The sequence below is a fragment of the Enhydra lutris genome, unplaced genomic scaffold, assembly GCF_002288905.1.
Source record: "Enhydra lutris kenyoni isolate GAN:26980312 unplaced genomic scaffold, ASM228890v2 scaffoldscaffold4, whole genome shotgun sequence".
Lineage (NCBI taxonomy): Eukaryota > Metazoa > Chordata > Mammalia > Carnivora > Mustelidae > Enhydra > Enhydra lutris.
The window spans coordinates 55,457,375-55,470,696 of NW_019154088.1; the positions used below are offsets into that span (position 1 = coordinate 55,457,375).

Sequence of the window (13,322 nt, forward strand, 5' to 3'; positions counted from 1 at the left end):
GGGACCTCAATCTTCCTTTCCCATCTCCTAGCAACTTTCCATTTCAGTGCTTCTAGGGTGTGGCATTGTCCTCATGGTCCCAGGTATCTCTCTGGCTGTTTCATATTCCAAACTAAGGATGAAGGAAAGGGGAAGAAGGCAATACCCTTCCCTACCTCCCCTCTTATGGACATGTCCTGGGAATCATCCACCTGAATTCCCCTCACATCCTACCTTTAGCTACATGGCCTCCGCCTGCAAGGAAAGCAGCCTTTATTCTAGGTCCTGTTACTGTTGAAGAAGGGGAGGATGGATATCAGCACTCCTGGTGTGGGCATCACCCCATGGACCATATCTCCTCAATAAAGTTCACTCTGCCATCTTTAAACCCTGTGGAAATTCTCAGACTGTGCCCACCCCAGTTTTGGAACCAATCAAGTTCATGGCCATCTTTTGTCACTTTTTCTTCTGTTCTAATAGAAACTTGAATCAAGATGGGGTAAACAGGAAGGGCAGGCTAGCATCTAAGGGAAATGTTACCTGTCTCCAGGGCAGTGGACTCTCTAGTTACTCACCCTTGCCTCAAGGCAAGGAGCAGGAACAAACTATAGCAGTCCAATGTCTTTTCAAGGCACAGTATGAGTCCGAGGACCCTTTTCTTATGCAACTAGTGCATTTGCACATTTGACTTGTCTCTCAGCCCCTCTGCCTCTTTGCTGCCTTGTTTGATTGCCACGCTGACCTTCCAGAAACATCTTGCAATAGCGAGCCTGTGCCCCTTGGCAGTCCATCTCGGTGTCTCTGGGCAAGGCACCATGGTATAACTCCTCTTTGTAACTCCAGCATCAGAACACATTGAAATAAGTGTATGATGACTGAACCACTAATTTGTCATTAGTGTTATACTGAACTGTCAAAATAAATTGAAAGCACAATTAGTTTTCCACCTGAGCAGTTACCGTTGATAAAACTATGTGTGGAGTTTGGTTTTGGGGGGCCTTTGCTGAGAGACGTGTCCAGCTATAACCTCTCTGTATGGTTTCTGAGCTGCTACCAGATCAGACCAAGTTGTAGTTGTAAGGATTCCTAATCTAGTAGTAACCAGGAAAACATGCTTGTGAATGACTGTGTACTCTTTTCTCTTTGTGCATGGTTCTCTTGTTGAACTGATTGTCATGGCTCAGGAAACAGATGTAATACACTGGGAAAGGATTTTAAAATAAAAAGTGTTCAGTTCTGGAAGTGAAGGCATTGTACGGTCGTGGAAAATAAGGGACCTTTTCACGAGGCCATCTTAAAGACCTACGCCCTGGAACTGAAAAGGAAGAATCTTCTAGTGCCTGTATGCACATAGGACATTGAGTGCAGACTTTTTTCTTCAAGTTAGGAAACAATATGAAGTGAGGATTGAGAATATACACTGGAGGAAAGGAAAGGGCAGGAAAATGGGAGCAGCTTACTGAGGGGAAAGTTTTCTTCTTTCCCAGATTTTATTACACCCCTGACAGCAATTGAAAGTTAATCATGGAAACTACTGCCCCTTAGATTAGAAAAGGCAAACCCTGGAGGATAGTAATGACCTTGGACTTGCAGCTGCTGCTCATTTTTCAATTTCCAGGCCTATCAAATCCCCTTGCAAACCCTGTCTCATGTGCTCATGGCGAGGTTGCCCTTTCATAGGAAGATAGATACGGATGTGACCACTGGCCTCAGAATCCCGTTTCTTGCCGGATGGGCCTTTCCTACCACTACCTGGCCAGACTGCACAGATCCCTGAAAGCACAGTCCTCCTGCCAGCTTCATTCTTACAGCCTGGATTCCTTACGTGACAGTCAAGTAGTAGCTGAGTGGGAAAGCCGTTTTAACTCTTTAGGGATTTCCATGGGGTCACAGATCTGCCTCACTTTAAAATGGATGCTAGTGTTGCTGAGTTAAGGATTTTCTTGATTAGAGCTTCTCAAAATGTTAAAACTCTGCTATGTGTTTGGTCTGCAACTGACCTTTTGGGGTGCTGTCATAAATAGGGAAATAATACAATGACTACGAGAACAAAAACTTAAGCATGAAAAGGGCATGATGTTTACCTGTCTTCGTATAATGTGATCTCCTAAGGGACAGGTTGCCTATTCTAGAAATGGAGCCCATGGTGGCCATCTTTATTACTAAGAACAGACTGTTTTTCTTGGACCATATCTTAGGTAGCCTTTTCAAATCAGGCTTGTCACCAGCAAGCCAAACCAAATCCATTTCTCAGGCCAAGGGAAAGCTACAGACTCATGGCTTCTTAGCTTTTTCCATCTTTCAAGATTAGAACCCAGGGCATTACAGACATTCTCACACATAGTGAAGCCATAGAGTCAGGGGCCATGAAAGCCAACAGAAACAGACACATGAGTTGGTGAAAAACAGGCTTTCTGTGTGAAAGTGCATAGTAGTTGTGGAGGCAAATGAGACTGGGAATGGAGGATGGGGCCAGGCCTTTCTCAGCCAAGTGGCTCTTTTCCACCCAATGGTGACTTGAGTCCCAGCAGCGGCTGTCTGCTTATCAAGCCCTGCGCTCATTTCTCACACTTGCCTCTATCTACATCTCTAGTTGAAAATCCATTTCCAGAGCCAAAATGAAAGCAGCAAAAGTATTTCTAGGACTAAAAGAATTGGAAAGAAATTAATTGGCAGCTTGCCTAATTAAGTAATCCGGGGGAGAGTAAGAGATGGATGTTGTGGCCTTGTTGAAAGTCCAAACAAATCTGTAAAAACGACTGGACTGGTTGGTCAGCCATCGTTGGTCCTCTCCACTGTCAAATGTCAAATGTTTTTTAGCATTCATGAAAGGACCACAAAAAGGTCCTGTTGGTGGGGCTGGAGGTATTTTCAAATAGGAAATGTTTGTGGTTCTTATCTTTAAAGGTAATTCCCTTTTTAGCTCCAATCACAACATACTCTTTTGTTTAAGTGAGGTTTTTCCCAGTCTCCAGCCAGAAACTGCATCTGTTAACAATCTTTTGGATTTTAAACTGAAACTTTTTAAACAATGAACCATCTGACCATGAAAGGCATCTGGCTATGCTGTATTTGCTTATTGTTAACATGATTTTTAAACCCTGGGAAAAGTAAGGAGAGGGCTTTGGAGAGAGAGATGAAAATGGTGCGTATACTGTTTCTCGGTGACGACAATCATATGGGCCCTGGCAGAAACCTTTAATTGTGGTTCTTCACAGGAGTGATTTGCACGAATTGTGTCACTAACCTGGTCCTTACAGGCCTCAAGAAAACACTTGCTCCCCCTCCTTGGGCTTCCACGCTTACGGAGTAGGCAAGTGGTGCTGGATACCGTTAGCTGTAGTGTCCTCAGGAATTTGAGGCCAAGATCGGGATTTGAGGAGAGCACCACTTGCCCTCCTCTTATTTCCAATCTCTAAAGCCAAGGGTTCAGTAAATGGCTTTGGATTCTCTGTATTTCATGTCTCTATCTTCTTGGGTCTTCTGCAGAGAAGATGAATTTTTATTCTGCTGATGAGGGTGTGTTTTTCAAATTTCATTAACTCCTTTAAGAACCTTGCCTGACCTGGCTGTGGGGGGAGATGTGGCCACGTGAGCAAAGCGTGGACCTGGTGCTTGGTGCCTTTGAAGACATGCAGGAACAGGGGCTGAAAATGCAGCTGATATTTTTTCATTCACTCTCTTCATTTGGTTTGCATATCTTAATTGGATCACTTCCCCACTCTTCTCCACAAAAAGCAATTCTCCTTTCACCACACACACACAAAGATTAAAGTTGTGTTGTGCACGGTGGTCAGGGTGTGGCTCTTTCAGTTCCTTGAGAGTCAAGGGCCTCCTGTGTTTAAAGGAACATAGGGTAAAGTGGTGGAATTAAGTCAAGAGGAACCATGGGCTTTCTGTACAACTGTCAGACAAGCCAGCTGTAAAACGAGGAGGCGAGATGATACGTTCAACGTCTAGTTGTTTCCAGTATCCTAATGAGAAGCTGCGGTGGGTAGGCTGGGATGAGAAGCAGTAGTTGGGCATTGGAAGACCCGAGAAGGAAGGGAAGCTAGGTATCCTTTCTTTACTGTAATTGTTTAAACACACCGTAGAGTGAGCTTTGGATTTTCAAGTGTTCACTTTGTTAGCTATCAAGATTTGGGAGAGGGAGTCTGTTGACGGGCAAAACCTAGATGTCAGTAATTGTATTTCTAGACCTTTTTAACAAGTACTTGGGTTGGTTTCCTGCCATTGAGTTTTCACCTGACGATGGATTCCAGTTGGCATTTGTACACCCAAGTGCTAAGGGTTTGAAGACAGTGGCAGAAGTAGAAGTGATCAGAGATAAGACTGGGATATATTTTGCCCTTATTCTTTCTCTAAAAGAATAAATGAGGGGAGCACAGTAGCTGGATATTGGGGGGCATCTCCAGGTTCTGCAGGCTCTGAAGCTCTTGGCCTTGTCCGCACCTTCCCTGACTCTGACAGATGACAGTTTGTATATAACTCCATGCTGAACCACTAAGAAACAACTGACTTGGAGTATCTGGGGCTTCATTCCATGAAGTCATGCTCTTGGTGAAGGGCAGGATGGTTTGTGATTCACCAAAGGTGTATTGAGTACTCCTCCAGGGCAGACTTTTGGCTAAATTCTGAAGATGGTTAAACAAATAAATCAAATTTCCTGGAGTGGATGATCCTGATAGGAGAAGCAGATAAGATCAAGTAATTGCCAAGTCTTGTCATAAGCTCCATAATGGGGTAAGCAAACAGGCTCTGGGGCACAGAGGAAGGAGCCACCAATCTTTGGGGGTAGATGTGTGTGACTCAGACAACAACAGTTCCTTCACCACTTTGTTCTATCCAGCAGTTAGAGCAGTGAGAGGGCTGATGTTGTCATGCTTTTATCCCATCATCTAGACGCTGGCTCCTTTTAACAGTTGAGCTATGCTCACGTGCACTGTACTTGGTTTGTACTTTGTTCTTGGTTTGTACTTTGTTCTTTGTCCCTTCCAATATTGAAAAGGTCAACATTAGACTGTTGACCTAATCTGATCTTCACTACACAACACACAAATTTGTAGGGCTTGTTAGGAAATCTGTAGAAAGGCTAAACTTTTGAAAAAAGAAGGCACAGTAGGGGAAGACTGAAATAACTGAGGTTTGTTCAGCCTGGAGAAGAGAAAGTCATGTAGACACTCCAACATAGTTTAAAAAAAGAAAAGAAAAGAAAAGAAACTCCAACATAAGCTGATGTTCACTGGATATACCTCAGTGAAACTATGGTAACTGTCAAAATATTGCCAACTTCCTTGGTAAAAAGCAGCTGCCTCGAACCCTCCTAATAAAAATCTTTGTGACAGTCACCCTTCCCACAAGCGTCCACTACTCCCCCCCCACCCCATGACTCAAGCTTTAACTACTGGCATGGCGCAAAGGGGACTCTAAGACCCTGTTCCCACATTACATCATTGATTCCAATTCATTGATGCCCATGCTATGCTGGTTGATAAGTATTTTGAACGTTGGCCTCAGTATGAGATGCTGATTGACCTGAAGATGGTGATCAGAACCATCTGATAATATGGGTTCACAGCCTGAAACATTCCTCTTCTAGGAATTGATCCCATGGAAGTGATGAGAAATATACCAGGGTGAGGCAGTTCTTGGTAGTGTTGCTCCTAAAAGCCCGTGATTGTAACCAACTTAAAAGAGGATGTTTATATGGTAGTACACAACCCTGAGTATTTTGTAGCCATTGAAAAGTCACATTTTCAAAGAAATTGTAATGACATGGAAAACTGCTCAGCATGTTTTAAAAAAAGAAAAAAGAAAGAAAAGGCATAAAACCGTAAGCAGTACCATCAAAAATTTGCAAAGGAGTAAAGTTAGAGGTAGGCAGACAGAAACAGTTGCTTGGTGGGATTGTGGGTGATTTAATTTTTTTCTTTATACAGATATTTCCCAAATTTTCTACAGTACATTCTGCTCCTTACTTTGGAATATTTTTCCCCTAGTTGTAAAAATAAAATTGCTCTTTTTAAAAGTACATACAGTGTATCTGTATGGTCAGGTTTCAGAGAAGCAGGATTACTGGCAGCAACACAGAGCAGCAGTTCACCCTGACATATGCATGGAAGCTGACTGAGCACTCTCCATAAGGCTGTTGTCTTTATTTCTGTTGCTGGAGCTCCTTGGAGCACACAGTTGGGAAGGAAAGTGGATATAAACTGGAAGAGGGTAGGCTGGAGTCCACAAGGACAGACTGAAGTGCACGTCAGTTCTGTCCGCCTCTGACTTTGGTGTGGGTGTCCTGCAGAAGCCTGAACCATTAGTCATGGAGCTCAGCACATACACACCTGGCCCAGGAGAAGCTGAAGGAGGATCCAGGGGAAGGTGGAGCAGTTACAGACCCGCCAGCTATTCCACACCAACAAAGTGAGCCAGCAGCTAAAGACAACATGTATGAAGTACAAAATGGCTGCTGCTTCACTTCCGCCTTCCACATCTCCTGTGAGAATCTCTCTTGTGGCTCACCATACCCAGAAACCTATAAGAAAACATATTGTTCAGCCTAGCCAACTCGAACATTACAAAGCTACCACATACTTATACTGAAATTGGGAGGAAAAATAAATATTATTTAAAATGCAACCAGTGCTTGGGTTGTCATGGCAACCCTGGCTTCCCTGACCCCTCCTTTGTCTAGCTCGGGGACCTGTTTTTTCCCTTCTGTCTCCTCTCTTTTCACTCTTCTCTGGTGACATTAAAACAAAGGTGAATCTGTAAACCACCCAAGGTTTTTCAGTACCATGTATCTATTAGGCAATAATGTGAAAACATGAGAACCTTGGCCCTGGTGAGATTTCCTCCGTTTTCTGCCCAGAAACCCACTGAAGCCATGTTTCTCATTCCCCTTCCCCCCTCTAAGTAGCATAATCTCAAAGCTAGTGACTCACTTCCTTGCTTTATTTTCTCTTTATTGCAAAAACCAGTACTATCAAAATGAACACCTAGTTTTAGATTTGGGGTAGAAAATTCAAGGATTCCCTGCTTCTGGCAGCCCTTAAATCAATGCTGTATTCCAAAAAGGGTGATCAGTTCATGAATACTTGTGTGCCTCCTTGTCCTATAATCCTTTGTTCAATTACATCAATTTTGGGCATTTTTTTTCCCTCCAGGGCTATTCAGTTCTGTCATTCCAGCTGTGCTAGCTACCACCCCTGTCTTAAAGTGTGCAGAATGGTCCTGAGCTCATAGTTTTGTATTGATACCCAGCAGGCACCCAGCTTCATTAATGAAGAAGCAGTAAACAAACTTGCCTATAGAATGAACCAAATCCTCTCTCTCTTCCTTGGTGTTTGGAGAAGTGAACAAATCTAAAATATTCTGGACAAGTTCTGTAGTCTCCCGTTTGGGTTTTACATTCTGGTTCTTCACAGGCCTCTGTTTTTCAGTCTTGAGATGTTGTCAGTAAAAGGACTTGCCTTGGGACAGATTATCTCCAAAGGCCTTTCAGTCAAGGTTCAGTCAAGCCTGCCAGCTTCCAAAATTATATTTGCTGCTGTCCCCCCATAGTTGTTCTAAACTGTATCGTAATGTGTGTGCAACACCATTTTTTCTAAGATAAACAGAAGGCAAGTAATAGCTATGAGAAAATACTTGGCATAGTTAAAGGCCATTTGAAGGGTGAGCGGGGGGGGGGTGCCATTTACTAGGGCATATTGCCGAACCCCTCTGATTTCTCTCTCCTCCTCTGTAAAATGAGACCAGTGTCACAGAGTGGTTGTACAAAGGGCAATAATGCCACTTCAGAGTTACCAGAGAGCTTGGGGCATGGTTGTGATAGCTGTTGCCACTGTCACCTTCAGTGATGGTGACTGTGATCAAAACAGTAGTGTGGACTCACTTTCTGCTTGTTCCCACTCGTGCTAGTCTGGGATTCATCTCCATATTCTTAAATCCTAATACCTGGTTTTCGTAGAACAGTAGTGAAGATTTCACAAGCCCTCAGAAGCTCTTGGAGGCAGAAATAATAAGTTTGGAGGATACAGTGTAGATAAGGGAAGAGAGCCAGGAAATCTTCGCTGGAAGCACCCGAAATTGGCAAAAGGAGGCTCCCTTTACATCAGAAGTGCTAGGGTAGTGTGATCAACATGCAGTCCCTGAAGTTAGAACACTTGTTAGAAGTTTTTTGTTAGAAGTTAGAAAACTAACAAATTTCTGAAAACTTTCCCTTCCACTCATGGGATAAACTGTTATTTCCTGGTTGGTGATTTTATTTTTGTTGTGAAAATTTAAATATACAAAACAGTACAAAATAGAATGAACACCCATGTTGAACAAATGCTGACACTTTATGATAATCACCATGGATTTTTAAAAAAAGGAATGAAACATAAATATAGTAGTGGAAGCCCAGAGGTGACCTATTCTGGAGGTTTTATGTGTTTTCCTTGCCCACGTATTTATAAGCTTATTCTGCATGGATATATTCATATGGTATTTCATTTTAACTGCACTCCAATGTTCCATTATATGAACACACCACAGTTTAATTATTTTTTACCCTTTTGGGTAATGCTTATTTGCGATTTTTCATTATCTAAAAAGATATGTGGCAAGGAACAACCTTGTGCATGTGTTCAAGAATTTTTCTGGAATAAACACCAAGACATGTAATTACTGGGTTGTTTGCTAAGAACATTTTCACCTTTAATTGCTCTCTGAAGTTGTTGTAACAATTTATACCTGCCGCAGATCAGTTGCCAACCTCTGAGGGGAGGGAACTGGTATCTTGTTGCCCTGGTCAATCACTTCATTGAGGTTTGAATGTTTCTAATACAAGAAGCTGTCGCTCAGGTTCTTCCATTTTCTCCAATATGTCTTAGCAAACTGAAGTAAAAATTACTGGAATAGAAAGTGCTCATTTAAAGAAGAAAAACTTAGGGTTTGGAAAATGAAAAGCATTCCATCCAAATACCCATAAAAAGCCCTACAAAAGTATAAAACGTTAGAAGTATGTAAAAATGGACAATTCACTCAGCAATATGTTTGTTTGGGTTGACTACAAAGGAAACTGCTCCGTGTGTGGTTCACTCTTCCTCTCCTCTAGACCTCTTTACACCCTCAGTCCCAGACCCAGGCAAATTGTGTTTCCATCTTTAGCAAGCTCTTGACTGATGTCTGCCATCACCCCACACAGGAAGTCCCTCTGAGGCACCGGCTGCTTTCCTGAGGGGCAAGTTATTTGCAGGTGCAGAGCCAGCACGTCTGCACCAGTAAGCCGACTGGCCGTGGCTGGAAATGCCACAGTTGGTGTGTCTCTTCCTCTAACCCAAGTGCCTTCATCTCGAGTGCTTGTAAAAATCATGAAAGCCTTTCTCCTTTCTTCCACTCTTCAATTCTTTTGCATGTTAAGAAATGCAGATGTGTAACTGCCATGTGTCTATGCCCCATGCCTAAATTCTGAACGAGTTTCTGCGCACAAGTCATTTCCCGGACTTGGGGATTTGTTGATTGCTCAGTCTGTAAATACTCCAGTTCTTGATAGCGTTGTCAAGCAGCGAGTCTATACCTGCTTTGTGGATATCATCTCTCTCGTGCGCTTCCTCCTACTTGCATTTCTGCAGTAACACCTCTTTCTCAAAGCCCCCGCTTTCCCTGTAAATAGGGAACACCAAGCTGGAAGAGGGTGGGAGAGAATGACCCTGTATTTGCGTTCACATTTAATCATCATTCAAACAACAATAAAAATTAGTAAGTGATACAGAGCTGGAAAAAAGTAGGCTATCTTGGTTTAACAAATCAATGAATGTGGAGTCCTGGGGAGAGTGGGTGTTTTGTGTCCTGTGGTGATCTGTTTTTCCCTCTGGAATGGGGGCTTGAGAAGCAACCCCCCGGCTTTCTTTCTCTGCTTGTCATTCATGCATCCTTTGGTGCTGCGCTATGGAGAGAACACTCCTACTTGAGCTCTAGTCGCTGGAAAAAATTTGTAGTTTTGGGTTTGAATGGAATCCCTGGGAAGGCAGTGGTTCTCAACTGCCATGGAGCAGCTAGTTTTGGCTTCCAAATCTTAATTCTTAAGCAGATTCCTTTTGACAGCTCTAGTACACAACAGATTCCTTCATGTGTTAATTGCAGAATTAGAAGTACAGGACTATCTTGGAGCTCTCAGTCTTTGCCATAGAGTCCTTGTCAAGAGTGCTGTTATGGAACCAAGGCTCAAAATGCAGCTCTGTGAGGCCCTTTGAGCCCCTTGGCTGTGTATGTTGAAGCACGGAGGCACTGCCTTCTTTCACTTCCAAAATTCTGCACCTTGCAGGTGTGGAAATACACACTGAGTGTCTCGGTCATAGCTGTATCTCTGGTGGAAAGGGATATTACTATATCTCACACCAGAGAATCCAGAACTAGCTGCTTATTCTGCTTATCACCAGCTCAGTGGGTCCCTGAGGACCCTACAGCACAGGAGACCCTCCAGATGGATGCACATCCTTGGTTTCAGCATTCTTTAGGACTGTGGCTTCCTTCCCTGGTTGACTGCACTTGTGAATAACTTCAAACAGAGTTGGCAAAGAGGTTTATCTTGATTACCAGCTCTGAATAGTTGGGGGTGAAAGCCTGGAGCACTTTGAGAAACATTGAGAGATTATGAATGGATTCAGTAAGACCAGTGTGGTAATTAATTAGCAATGTCTGCCATGACACATGATGGGAGAATGAGGCATATGTAGCCAATGTTGCCATCCTTGCCTTGGAGTGCTCCTCTTGCTCCTAGATTGTAGTGAGATATAAGTATCATATTTCATGCTCCCCCCTCCCCGCCGCCTTGGTGTCTTCCCTGGTCTTTTGCAGACTCTCTAAATGCTCTGGCACCTACTTTCATAGAATGAATACCCCAAGCCTGCCTGATGTCACCATCTCCTGGAGGTAGGTCTATGCAAGACATCACTGGGAGGAAGTATCTGCTCTAGGAGTGGTATCAAAGAAGAACAAAAGCCCATTTTCCTGAGTTTTTCCTATATACATATTTATTTTATTCTTTTCACTAATAGCACCAGCACTCCTAGTATTTGTGAATCCGTATTCTTTCTGCTTAGTGCATTTCAGAGCTTCACCCCCTCAGAAGTGGGAAGGAACGTTGAGCTTCCGGTGTAACTTAGAATATGCTGCTAATACTTCTAATTTGGGGTTCTCCAAATTCCTTATACTCCAGGAACCTAGTAATTTGTGGAGCTAGAAATGGGTTACAGTAAGAAAGTCTACCAAAGAATACCAACTTTAAATTACAGTGTCTTAAATTCTCTTGTTCTTCAATGCAGTATGGGAACAACATTTGTCTTAAGCAGTCTTAAGATAGTATCCTTTTATCTGTCCTCCCATGTAAGGGAAGACACACTATGTTTCCTCAGTTTCTAGGATGCACTTCCCGACGTCCTCACATTTAGGCATTTCTGAGATGGTGGTATCTTCTAACGGATGCTTTTCTGTTTTATTTTTTCTGCCACCAGTGCTGTCGTTAATTCAGTGGTATGCCGAGAGTAAGTGATAACTTAAAATCAGAAGTATGGTTATGACCCTTCTTGGGAACAATTAATCCTGTCCTAGCATTTTTCACAGTCATCCTGAGAATGGCTCTCTGAATGGAATATGTCTTTACCGGCTTACTGATTCTCTGCTTAGTTTAATTACTGTTTTCCAAAGCCCTCTCTTTATAGCCTTGTGTTAAGCATTATATTGCAAATCATAAACACACTTTGATTGTTTTCCCAAGAGCAGGTTACAGAACATCAAAACCTGCTTTACGACATTCTGAAAGGCTGGCCTGGTAGCTGCAAATCTGGTAGCAAGATGTGAGGCAACAAAGGCCATTGACACCACTGATTGGATTTCCACACTGCATATGGGTTTAGTGATGTGTGTCCAAACATGTTAATTTACCAGCCAGCTGGACTGAATTGTACCTGGGTCTGTGGCACTCCATCGTGGCATGTGGGTCAAAGACTCGACTTTTAACAAGCCACACAGAAGTGATTTGTTTTATGTCATTGTATACCTTTGTATCATAGGCAACAGGGGAATGTGGGCGTGTATCATTTCTGAAAATAATAATTGGAGAATGTTTCTTTCTCTTTGCCATGAAAATGAGGGGGAATTGTCATCTAAAATTGGCTTCAGATGTTGAAGTTATACTAATGGAGATTTTTAGGCTCCAGTCATATTCCATGCTGTGAAGTGCTTTGCCAAAGAAATGACTTGTTAAAATAAATAAAATAAATGCCTCATAGTTTAGGAAGTGGACTGTAAAGTCTCCGCTTTTAGCTCTAGGTAAAGACTGTGGCTCTTTTCTTAGATATATCAGCACATGAAATGCATTTTCCCCCAGGATCCTGTAGCATATGACTTTTAAGATTTTGGTTCTGGAAAGTCAGCCAAGGCTTTTTCAGGAAAGAACAGGGTGTTGGAACAGACTGAGCCCCTGAGCTGTTTCAGAAATGCCATTTGTCTCTATGCTCTTGAAGTCCTATTGTTGCTCTTCTCTTTGTTCCATTGCTGCTGTCCTCATAGGAAGACCAGATCTCTTTCAAGCGGCACTCTTTACTGGGGTTTGTGATCTGGGGGGAGAACAAAAATGAGAGTTGGCTGAGAGGTAGCACAAGCCTAATTTTTAATATGCAGTGTTTCATTTAGCTCACTCAGAAATATTAGATCATTTTTACCAGTGTAAATAAAGCTTGGGACAGATAAAGAACACTAATGTAACGTTTTGTGCTATCAAGAAATGTCTCAAGCCATTTTTCCCAGTTGAGCTTAGGAATGCTTACATTTGATTTTTATTTTGAAGTTAGAAGATACATTGATAGAGACTGGAGATTAGTAAAAATGCAGGAGCATTAACAATACTTGGCTGTTTCTTTTTATCATGATGAAAAGAGGGAGTAAATTCTACAGATGAGTATAGTTCTTTGTAACTATATTTGTAATAACTGAGAACGTACTGTCAGAAGTTTGTGATATTCTAAGAAACTCTCAAATCTAACGTTTGAAATCGTATTCTCCTCAGTCTCCTGTGTCCTGTTTTCATGCCTCACTAACAAGGAAAGCAGAAGCTTTGTTCTTTTATTCATGGGTTCTAATACCTAGTACAGTGCCTAGGCCTTTATAAAACTCAATGACTATTTATTGGGTGGGTAAATGAATGAGAAGGAAAGCAGATGCCTCTTCAGTTTCAGTTCAGCACTGATTTTTTGGGCATGATAAGCAGAGGGATTCTGCTGCTGTCATGCCCTTGAGAAGTCTGCATTCAGCAGTATAGTGTTCCTGCTGCTCTCCGTGTAGGCTATGTGTTACTCCTAAAG

The 13,322-nt window shown here is 42.5% G+C and overlaps 1 protein-coding gene across 3 annotated transcripts in view; it reads left to right on the forward strand.

The window, feature by feature from the left end:
- LOC111140235 (dishevelled associated activator of morphogenesis 1) overlaps positions 1-13,322 on the forward strand; it is a 96,742-nt gene that overhangs the window by 19,285 nt on the left and 64,135 nt on the right. The gene's annotated exons all lie outside the window — the stretch shown is intronic.